This window comes from Ascaphus truei, chromosome 20 (assembly GCF_040206685.1).
Source record: "Ascaphus truei isolate aAscTru1 chromosome 20, aAscTru1.hap1, whole genome shotgun sequence".
NCBI lineage: Eukaryota > Metazoa > Chordata > Amphibia > Anura > Ascaphidae > Ascaphus > Ascaphus truei.
Window position 1 is genome coordinate 5559439 of NC_134502.1, and position 12167 is coordinate 5571605.

A 12167-nucleotide genomic window follows, 5' to 3' on the forward strand; every position below is an offset into this window, starting at 1 on the left:
TCAGGGTTATTTCATTAAATTCTTGCACAATTATTGAAAATGTAGCTCTGCAATATGATTGAGCAGTTACTACAGTAGATACAGTACAATAGTAGATACAGTACAATTGATGGACAGCTAGGGAGAGGGCGTGGCTCAAGAGACAGAGCTTATCAGAAGTTTGTTCTCATCGTACAGACACACGTAGGATATTGCTTGAACTGCTGCTTTAATTCCCAATGACGTGACTTGACGCATGCGCAATACCGGAAATCATAGCATCTTTTTTTCCCCCCCAGAAAAGAAACTTTGACATCAAGCGGCAAAAGGCAAAAGGAGGAATTTCGATGGACCTCTACCGCTTTTTTAAAACATTGCTTGCGCATTGTGAATTTTTATTGATTCATATTCAATACTTTTTGATTTACGTTGCATTTGTGTGCATTTTGCAGTATAATTACAGTAAACTTGCATGTGTAATTAACTCTGCTAAGAAACCCCGAAAATAAAAACGTATATCTTTTATTCTATATGTATTATTCAATACTTTCAACTTTTGCTAAGCTTGCTCTTCATTTCATACTGTTTTTATTTTATGCGCATGCTTGTATGTCTCATTGGAACCTTGTTGAAACGCATATGCGTGTCATCACATTTAGGCGCATTCGTGTATGTCTTTGAACTACTGTACAGGTACAGGTATAATCCTGCACACCCGGATGAGTGTGATACTGTAAATCCTTCTTGGGGATTTGGCGAGAATGACTGACTTCACATTCAATGTAAATTTCAAGACAGAAAAAAAAAGAGAGACATCCTTTTTTTCCCCCTCGACATGGGCTTAAACATTTTTACCATTCTTACAATCACTAGCTTTTTAATTCTACAGTCATGTACAGTATACTGTGCTTTATGAGGTGGGTGGCATACTGTAATTTTTATTTGGGGGTAGGGGTGTTCAAATGCTTCTCATGAATTTAAAGAAGGAACAATTTTATTTGTACAGGATAATCAAGGAAGATGAATAATACAAAAATACAGTAGGTCGTCTCTTCTTCAAAATGTACAATCTTGTCTTTATCTTCTTGTAATGGCTGCATTGCATTCTGTAGTTCTTTTGTCTTTGAGAGAGGGGGGATTTGGGCAAATTACTGACTGTTACTCCAGTATTCACACAGTAAAATACGTTTGCACCCCCCCCCCTTCCTTAAGCTCTGAAAAGAAAAAAACATTTCACCAGGATTAGTGCATTAAAGGCAGTGAGTATTTCACAATATTGGGGTATAACTACTGTCTTACTATACAGGAAGGCCCCGCTTCTCTACGTCCTGCTTTTCGGCGATCCGCCGATATGGGGGTAGCGAGAAGGGGGCTGCCATGTCTGCGCATGCGCAGAACAGGCCGGGGCCGCGCATGCGCAGAACGGGACGGGGTTGTGCATGCGCAGAATGGGGGTATTTGCTGAGGTTGCGCATGCGCAGAAAGGTGCATTGCCAGTCTGATAATAATCAGACATAATGCCGGTGACATAATGAAAATCGCCGGTTCCGCTTTCCGGCGATGGGGGGTGTGTGGCAGTTACAGAGGCCTCGCGCTTCTCCGAAGGCATTTAAATTAAATGCCGGGGATCGCGTGAGGGCTCTGTAACTTCACTTATCTTCCCTTCCAGCGACACATCACTATGACAACCAGGCATCAAATGACCTGTGGCGTCATTTGATGCTTGAGCTGAACAAAGATGGGGGGGCGGGGGAAGCAGGTAAGGGGGTTCAGGGAGAAAAGTTTGCGCTCCCCTGTGCTAGTGCATGATCCTGTCCTGTTTGAGATTCCTAGCTTTCTCCATGAACAATGACAAGAAGCAGATCACTTCCTCACATCTGTTACTCCCACTGTAAAGTGTCACAGATCGAGAGGGACCCATTGTCTTTCTCTTCTGTTCCTCACAGTGACACAGACAGAAAAAAATACTTAAGGTTTTTGTACCTCCTGTAGCTCACGAACATAACTGAACTTCTTGCTCCTTTTTGTTTCCATCACAGGTATTGTATGTCAACCATCCTTTCGATGTGTAGAAAGGTTGAGTTTACAGTTGTTATTTCAGAAGTTGACCGAGTAATTCATTAATTTTTTTTCTTTTAATTTGTCTGTGGTGATCAGTAACAGAAGTGCTGGTATCATCCTAGTAGAAAAAAAAGCTGTGTGTGCTGTGCTCGCGCATAGTAAGTGAAACTTCTTTGTGTGTTGTCATCAACATATAAAGTAACAATAATATTAGATGTTGTTATAGAACGTATGTTATTTTGAACGTAATCTTATTTCTGCGCATAACTGTGAATTCCTTGTGTGTGTGAATATGTGTGTGTGTGACAGTGTGTGAAAGTGTATGTCTGTGTGTGTGAATATGTGTGTGTTTGTGTCTGTATGTGGTGTGACAATGTGTGAAAGTGTATGTGTGTGTGTTTGTGAGTGTGTGTGTGTCAGTGTGTGTGTGTGTCAGTGTGTGTGTGTCAGTGTGTGTGTGTGTCAGTGTGTGTGTGTGTCAGTGTGTCAGTGTGTGTGTGTGTGTCAGTGTGTGTGTGTCAGTGTGTGTGACACAGGGGGTGTGACACAGGGGGTGTGACACAGGGGTGTGACGCGCTCCGTGTCCTCTTCTCATATGTCAGCGAGCGTGTGGGAGGAACGGCGCCGCTGGCAGACGCTTCTGCGCATGCGTGGCGTACGTCAGTGGCGCCATCACTACTGCGCATGCGCGGCATGTCAGCAGGCGTGTGGGAAGAATGGCAGCCATTAGGAGCGGCGCCGGCGGCGATACTCACATGTGACAGCGAGCGTGTGGGGGGAGCGGCTTCCATAATGTGATGTCATTTCCGTTTCACATTTTCGTCTCCATGTCTCCAGTTTTGTCCCATCAAAATTGACTAGGTGCCACTAAAGAACTTTCACTTAAAAAACCAGTAGAGCTAACCGAGCGTGTCTGTGAGTGCGTGCGTCAGAGCTGAGCGCTTCTAGAGGTGGGGGGGGGGGTGAAGAAAGTGTGGGTGCGGGGAAAGGGGTGGTTAGGAGAGACGGGGAGTGTGTGAGGGGGGGCAGTCTGGTTGAGTGGGGGGCAGGCTGGTTGAGGGGGGGCAGTGTGCGTGAGGGGGGGCAGTGTGCGTGAGCGGGGGGCAGTCGGCGTGAGCGGGGGGCAGTGTGTGGGAGGGGGGGCAGTCTGTGTGAGGGGGGTCAGTCTGTGTGAGGGGGGGGCAGTCTGTGTGAGGGGGGCAGTCTGTGTGAGGGCCAGAATCCATTGCAATCAGATATCACAACTCTGTATATAATATTCTGTTTCTGTATTTCTTATAAACCTTTAAAATCTTGTAACATGTCCCCTGTGTATTGGTGCAATAACAGGTCTCATACCCCCTTCCATGTATGTTACACACACAGCTTCCCCCCTTCTCTGCCCCTTCACCCAGTAAGAATATTTAGCAGCAGCCATTCCCATGTGAGGTGGGTGCATGAAGCCCCCATGTAATAGTCAGGTCTCTGCACACAGTGTAACAGGAGATTAATGTAATCAGAGCCTCTGTGTAACTATATTACATACACATAAGAAACACATCACCTCCTACCTGGGGGCAGCTGCAGCATGTGGGGAGGGACTCTGTGCTCTGATTGGCTGTGCTCAGACCGGTCATGAGCTCCCAAGGGATCCTGGGATTTGTGGTCCTGCTGCCTTCAGAATTACAAAATAGGATAGGTAGCAGGACTACAACTCACAGAAACCCCTGCTAAGAAGGAAAGGAATCAAAAGCCATATAGCAGCCAATTCGTACAGATGCTCAGGGTGTAAGCATTCGTTGGCTGCTGTATGCCATGTGATCTCTTTCCTTGTCCCCATTGGCTTCTGTGAGGTGTAGTCCTGAAGCAATTGGGGACAAGGAAAGAGATCACATGGCACACAGCAGCCAATGAATGCTGACACCCTGAGCTTCTGCACGAATTGGCTGCTATCTGGCTTTTGATTCCTTTCCTTCTCAGCAAGTTCTTCTGGGAGTTGTAGTCCTGCTTCTGATCCTATTTTGTAACTCTGAAGGCAGCAGGACCACAAATCCCAGGATCCCTGGGAGCTCATGACATCATTCAGAGCTCAGCCAATCAGAGCACAGAGTCCCTCCCCCACATGCTGCAGCTGCCCCCAGGTAGGAGGTAATGTATTGTTTCTTATGTGTGTAACCCTCTTACCCCCACCCTAAAGCCTAGGACATGGTGGAATCAGCGTTGCTGAGGCGGGCTGAGCCGCGCTGAACAGATGCACAAAGCCCCTGCATCTGTAATCAGCGCGGCTATAGTTTCTCCCTCCGCATGTATGCTGATGCGTGCGGAGGCTGAGAAAATCAGAATAGACAGGCAAGTTTGAAATTTTGCCACTTGGGGGAGCGGAGGAGCGGTCACGTGACCGCTCCCATCCAATGGGGCTGCAGCCGGCATTTTACCTACTGTGTCAGTGAGATAGCAGAGACACCAGACCAGACAGAGTAGAGGCAGCACAGAGGTGTGTGTGTGTCAGTGTGTGTGTGTGTGTGTGTGTGTGTGTGTGTGTGTGTGTGTGTGTGTGTGTGTGTGTGTGTGTGTGTGTGTGTGTGTGTGTGTGTGTGTGTGTGTGTATATTTATCAAAGTTGCACAATGTTAATAAATAATTTATTCTCACAACATGTCTTTTTTTTTCATTTTTAAAATATTATATAATATACACACACACTCACACATACACACACACACAGGTTCCCCAGTGACACACAAACACACAGACCACTTAAAAGTGACACATACAGTTACCCAATGACACACACACACACACACTGACAGCTACCAAGTGACACACACACAGTGATACCCGCCTCACAAGCGCTCTTGCTGTCTCCTCTGCCAGGACAGCAAAAAGCTCCTGGTAGAGCAAGCAACAGCGAGCAGCAGCACCACCAAATTCTTTACTATGTCCCAGGCCTTAGTGAGATTGAGGTGGGTAGGTGTATCTGACTACTTATCAGTGTGGTGCTGTACCTGTTTGGCAACCAGGTGGGCTGAGCTTCCGCCGCTGGGGAACCTGGGGTATATACTTATCTACACGGTGCAGTGCCTCCACCGACAAGGGATCCCAGCATAGTGGGAGGAGCCCCTCGCCGGAACTCATATACACAATAATCACGCTCAGTTATATTATAACCATGTTTACTGAACACATCATAACTTATAGCCTTTACTTAACACGGGCCTGATAGGCCTATCCCAACCATAACACCTCCAGGGCGACCCCACAGAATACGTGAGTGTCTGAGCACGTAACCCTGTGATGTCCCAAGTAAGTCCCTTACTCAGAGAGTGTGTGTGAGGGGATAGTGCTTCCCTGGTGTTGGGGCCCGGTGGTGCACATGAACGATACCTTCCTGGTCTCAGTCCGAACCAGGACACTTATTAGAACTCCTTGGATCAGCGCCGGGGATCCGTGTCACAACCTGCGGCTCCTCTCCTGGATGACTCCTCAGGCCGATGCCTCTGGAGGGCTCCCCCATCGGATTGTACCCCTTTAAATGAGTCTCTGATACTGTTCTTAATTGACAGGCTGCACTTCCCTCCAGGCGATGTCCTGCAGCATGTCTCACACGCATCTCTGGTAGTGAGGACCCATATTACTTCACAGGCCTCAGGTCACACACACACACACCAGCTGCAACATCCTGCAGCTAATATCCCTTTCTGTATACTGCTGGGGAAAGGCCCCTATCTCCAGGCCTTCCCTGCTGTACCCCTCTCAGCAGACTTACTGTGCCTCAGGGGATCTATCTAGGACCTAGGGGGAAACTCTCTGGCCTAGTCCAAGGGACACACTCTCCCTGGACCCTACCTTCCTCCTCTGTGTCCTGATCCCAACTCCCTGAACTGTCCTCATCTTCAAAATCCCTGACTTGTCCCTTTCTCTCTAATTCTCTCACTGTGTCTCTATTAAAAAATATCTCAACTGTCAACTGCCATTAACATCTCACAGCCTCACTGGTTGCCTAGCAACATGTTAACTGCAGCCTCTGAAGCTGAGCTATGCTAACTGCTCTTATTCAAAACTGCCAGCGCGAGCTTCCTATTCTATTACTGTAGCTGCCCCATCAACAGTCTCTGCTACCACTGCATAGGACAAGCTGTACTGCACTTAATACAAGGTCCTGCAGTCCCTCTCACACACACACAAACACACACACACACACACACACTAACTGTTCAGGATCCCTCTCACACACACACCCTAACTGTCCAGGGTCACACACACACACACACACACACACACACACACACACACACACACACACACACACACACACACACACACACACACACACACACACACACACACACACACACACACACACACACACACACACACACACACACACACACACACACACACACACACACACACACACACACACACACACACTAATTGTCCAGGGTCCCTCTCACACACACACTAACTGTCCAGGGTCCCTCTCATACACACACACACACCCTAACTATCCAGGGTCCCTCTCACACACACACTAACTGTCCAGGGTCTCTCTCATACACACACACACACCCTAACTATCCAGGGTCCCTCTCACGCGTGCACTTACCTCTGCGCATGCGCGAATCCTCCGACCTGCGCGCACCTCAAACATGGCGTCCTTCTGCAGTGGCAGCTGCCGAAGCCCCCCCGCGATGCGCCCGCTTCTCCCCACAACACAGGAGGCAAGGTGGGGAAACGGAAGCCAGATGGGGACCGGAGGGTACCTGGCTATATGTGTATGTAATATAGTTACACAGAAGCTCTGATTACATTAATCTCCTGTTACACTGTGTGCAGAGACCTGACTATTACATGGGGGCTTCATGCACCCACCTCACATGGGAATGGCTGCTGCTAAATATTCTTACTGGGTGAGGGGGCAGAGAAGGGGGGAAGCTGTGTGTGTAACATACATGGAAGGGGGTATGAGACCTGTTATTGCACCAATACACAGGCGACATGTTTACAAGCTTTTAAAGGTTTATAAGAAATACAGAAACAGAATATTATATAGAGTTGTGATATCTGATTGCAATGGATGTCGGCCCTCACACAGACTGCCCCCCCTCACACAGACTGCCCCCCTCACACAGACTACCCCCCTCACACAGACTGCTCCCCCCCTCACACAGACTGCCCCCCCTCACGCAGACTGCCCCGCTCACGCAGACTGCCCTCCTCACGCAGACTGCCCGCCTCACGCAGACTGCCCTCCTCACGCAGACTGCCCTCCCCTCACACAGACTGCCCTCCTCACGCAGACTGCCCTCCTCACGCAGACTGCCCCTCCCCTCATTCAGACTGCTCCCTCTCACGCAGACTGCCCCCCCTCACGCAGACTGCCCCCCCCTCACGCAGACTGCCCCCTCCTCACGCAGACTGCCCCCCCTCACGCAGACTGCCCCCCCCTCACGCAGACTGCCCCCTCCTCACGCAGACTGCCCTCCCCTCACGCAGACTGCCCCCTCCTCACGGAGACTACCCTCCTCACGCAGACTGCCCTCCTCACGCAGACTGCCCTCCTCACACAGACTGCCCTCCTCACGCAGACTGCCCTCCTCACGCAGACTGCCCCTCCCCTCATTCAGACTGCTCCCTCTCACGCAGACTGCCCCCCCTCACGCAGACTGCCCCCCCCCTCACGCAGACTGCCCCCTCCTCACGCAGACTGCCCCCCCTCACGCAGACTGCCCCCCCTCACGCAGACTGCCCCCCCTCACGCAGACTGCCCCCCCTCACGCAGACTACCCCCCCTCACGCAGACTGCCCCCGCTCACGCAGACCGCCCCTCCCCCCCTCATGCATTATACTGTCCTCTTTGTCTTCCTGAATTGTGGTAACTTTCCTTATAGTAATTCAGGTTGGTCTCTCTCCTATTATTGATGTGATAGGACAAGTACAGTCACTATTCCTAACTGTAGAGGTCAAATCGGGGGAGCGTCAGTATCGGAAAGAAAATAAATATACTACCATAGTGCATAACGTTTCAAATAAACATATGAATGGTAGAACTCCAAAAAGAAAAATATGCTAGATCATGGATAAATAACTCAAAGGTCCAGTCATAGATAGTGATCAGGAGCAAAAAGGAGCAAAAATCGGGAGGTAAATGAACCCAGTAGAGAGACACAGAGCCAAGATATTAAAATGCCAAAAAACAATTTATCTAACAATAATAAAATTCAAGGCTTACAGGATACCAGATGGTTAAGAGCGTTGTTTTAGGGTGATGGTCTTGTGCCGAGTCGCGACCTCGGGGAACCCCACACACAGCCGCCTCCTCCACCGGTCTCCGTCCTGTGCTGTTAGTCCAAGCCGACACGTCACTTCCGGTTTGCACTCGTGTAGTTGGCGTCACCGGAGCTTCAGCTGCAGACTGTAGACTGTCTCCCTCTGGATCTTACGTTGAGGGTTACGCTTACGTTGAGGGTTCCCCGAGGTCGCAACTCGGCACAAGACCATCACCCTAAACCAACGCTCTTAACCATCTGGTATCCTGTAAGCCTTGAATTTTATTATTGTCGGATAAATTGTTTTTTGGCATTTTAATATCTTGGCTCTGTGTCTCTCTACTGGGTTCATTTACCTCCCGATTTTTGCTCCTTTTTGCTCCTGATCACTATCTACAGTATGACTGGACCTTTGAGTTATTTATCCATGATCTAACATATTTTTATTTTTGGAGTTCTACCATTCATATGTTTATTTGAAACGTTATGCACTATGGTAGTATATTTATTTTCTTTCAGATACTGACGCTCCCCCGATTTTTCCTTTTTTCTCTGTGTGGACCTTGAAACAGTCCTTGAATGGTTTGAGTGTCTTTATTCTTATTTGATTGCACGGGTATATATTGATTAATTTATCACTGTTTACTGCACTGTTACACTTAGAGTGTTTGAGCGCCATCTAGTGTTCCTTGTTTATATAACTGCAGAGGTCATCAGGTGGAGAAACACTCCCACAGGGACCAGAGCTCATTCTTGGAGTTTCTAACTAACTCACTGATGATGAAGAAGTACAAAGGAGCTGATGACTCCCTCATATCTGTCCCTCCCACTGCAAAGAGACACAGATAGATATGCCCCATAGTCTTTCTTCTCTGTACTTCAAAATGCACAGTGACGCAGACAGAAAATGCCCTTATTCCCTATATCTGTACTTCTGACATCTCCCATGTTATCTTTTGTCTCAGAGACCATTCTTGGAGCATCTGACTGATTCGCTGATGATGAACAAAATTAATTATGAGAAGATGACTGAGAGGATCTTGAATCACACCCAAGAGATCATCTACCTGCTGTCTGGAGAAGTGAGAGCTGCTGTACAGATGCAGCGGTCGTTATTTGAACACATTACGCATTGTATACCTCGGAATATCCATGTCATGGTGCGGGATTTCTTCCAACTTTACGGACCCTTCCCGCCTTCAGACGCGAGTGCAGAAAATGGCATTTTAGTGTTAAACAGTGTTAAACACTGAAATTGACACAGTAGCACAATACTGTACACATTACATTTCATTGCACAAAAAGAAACAGAATCCATGAAATTCAAATACAGCAACCATGTGCTGGGGCGATTGGCCGCATTAATGCCACGTGGAGTACAGCAGCGCACACGAAAACGGCTCCGTGATTTGTTCGAATAACGGCTGCAGCATCTGTAGAGTGTCATAGTGTGTATGTGTACTACTTTAAGAACCTATATCCAGGGACAGATGCAGTTATTCAATGACAGAGCCTGGGACAGACAAGACAACTTAGCGCATAGGGAGAGCACAAGATAATAAAGGGACATGACTAGGTAGAAGGAGAGAACAGATAAAGTTGATCAACCATGAGTTTGGACACAATAGAGGATTTTGCTAGTGAGCGGATAGTCCCATTGATTGGCTTTTGTCGGAGATGAAATTAAGGACCGACCAGCCACGTTACCAAATACTCTCAGAAACATATATCACCTTCTTGACAAGAACTAATAATTGTGGAAAGCCTGCAAGAGGCGAGACCTACAAAAAACAATTGATCTGGAATGCGACTGTCGCATGTAGAGTGCTATCATGGAAGCTAAAAGTCGGAGAAAGGACCTCACAGAGCTCTGGTGCATCCAGATATTTAACGAGGTCTTTAAACAAGGCCACACGTGCAAAGGCCAATTACTGTCGAAAAGAGCCATGAAATTTGAGAGCCCATATTGAAGAGGAGGAGCAAAGGGACACGGCTGCATCCACCGCTGCCTCTGCACGTTGGAATAACAATTTGGAAGCAAACTTAGAGGTTTACATGTAGAAAAGGAAGCAGTCGCTGCTGAAGCCCAAGCCGAGATCTTTGAAGCAGCCGGAAGACAAGATGGCGGGGAGCACTGGAGAAATCCAATAGCTTCAGAAGATTCAGCACACCAGAGACTATTTAATAAGTCATGTCAGTATGAATGCCAGTCCACCATCTCTACCCGATGAGGAGGGTATTACAGATGCCAAAGCTATGGAGACTCCACGTGAATTAGAGGAACAGCATCTTCAAGCATACGTTACATGGGATGGCTACACCTATCACAGTAAACTACACACTCACATGTGTACGGATGCACTACACCAAACTCGCAATCCAGGTACAGCCGCGGCCCCTTTTATTTTCCAACATCTCCGAATTTTTTCGGGATTTTTTTCCGAATGCCACACACTTCACTGCACTTCCCCACATTCATGCTGCATTCTGACTGCATTTATATCGCATTCATGTTGCATTCACACCCGTGGTTGATGCGCGGTTGATGTGTTTATTGATAATGGTTCGGATTTAATTGGTTGCAATTCTTCGCGTGTCCGCCAGATGCGCTTCAGTAATGTGTCGACTTGCAGGTGTTTAAAAAAATACCACATTGGTCCATTGTAAATTGGCCTTGGGACTGAAGGAAGAAGTTACAATAATGAATCAATTTAGGCTTTTTATATTAAAAAAAGACAAGCACAGTTTCTGGTCTGGTTATTTTCCTGAGAGTCCCGATTTGAGTGCACAACTGCAGTCCGTGTTCCAAAAACCAGACAGAACGTACGCTTATTTAATATGGGCCGTGATTTATGCAACAGATGATAAGATGGCAACAGTTATTCAAATTTATCAGTATTTTATCGAAAACTATGACTTTTACAAATTTTCGACAGATGCTCATGTGTGGAAGCGTGCAATAAGGAAAAAGTTATGTAGCGATCCATGTTTTTTTCGTATTGATCCCGATGTTATTGGAGGGTATTTGTGGCAGGACGGCCTGTAGCCGAGGTCAGGGAACAGTCCACACGTGTAGTTTCAGGATAATGAAAACTTTCAGTGGCTTTATTTCTCCACAGCATAACATAACATGCGGGTACACTGTCCCTTTAAACACCAAAATTAATCCTGCTCCACATTGGGAGAACTGACTAACACTCCAGGCCTATCTAGCAGGCTGGCTGGCTAAACCATTTACCAAACCATACGTGTATATTAAGCAGTCAGGAAAACAAATGAACAATTCGTACTTTGGTTGAAGGAGTTAGTTTGGTGAATCCGTCTGGCTAGCAGCTCAGATAGCAGAGTTCTCTGGTCTAAAAGCAGCCAGCTACTGTCAGTAACAACATCCTCTTATACCTTGCTGGTTATCAGGTGTCAGCTTACACCCTGATCATCTAGCTTCCTCCTGAGTTAACCCTCTGAGTGCTGGATAAAACACTCAGACATATGTCTCCCAGGCATAACTGATAGGGGTTGACGTCACCCTGTCACAGTATTGGTGTGTATCACCGGGTTTTTCCCGTATCTATGATCATGGAGACTGTAAAAGGTGAAAGATCATGTTAAAACCAACTAAGAAACGTCAGTCGCTGGCAAGCAATGCAACAGCGACAGCGGCAGCTTCCAATAACAGTCCGACCGTCAGTGAAAACCTGGTGACCGGCAACCCTTGCTGTCTGTCCCCGCCCGGATACCTGCAGCCTGAGCCGGATTTCGCGTACAGATTTGAGCAAACTTGCATGTACCTAAGCGATTTCCAGCCTCATTAGCTGACTACAGGTGTAGTAGTCCCGCTGTCACCTGTCAACGATGTGTATAATCAAGAATACGGGACTGG

General features: G+C 47.5%; 1 protein-coding gene across 1 annotated transcript in view; it reads right to left on the reverse strand.

The window, feature by feature from the left end:
• LOC142471206 (uncharacterized) overlaps window positions 1–6602 on the reverse strand; it is a 114812-nt gene extending 108210 nt beyond the window's left edge. The window contains 1 exon segment of the mRNA XM_075578003.1: window positions 5403–6602. The gene's annotated coding sequence lies outside the window, so the exon portion shown is untranslated.
• Between the last annotated feature and the right edge of the window lie 5565 nt (window positions 6603–12167).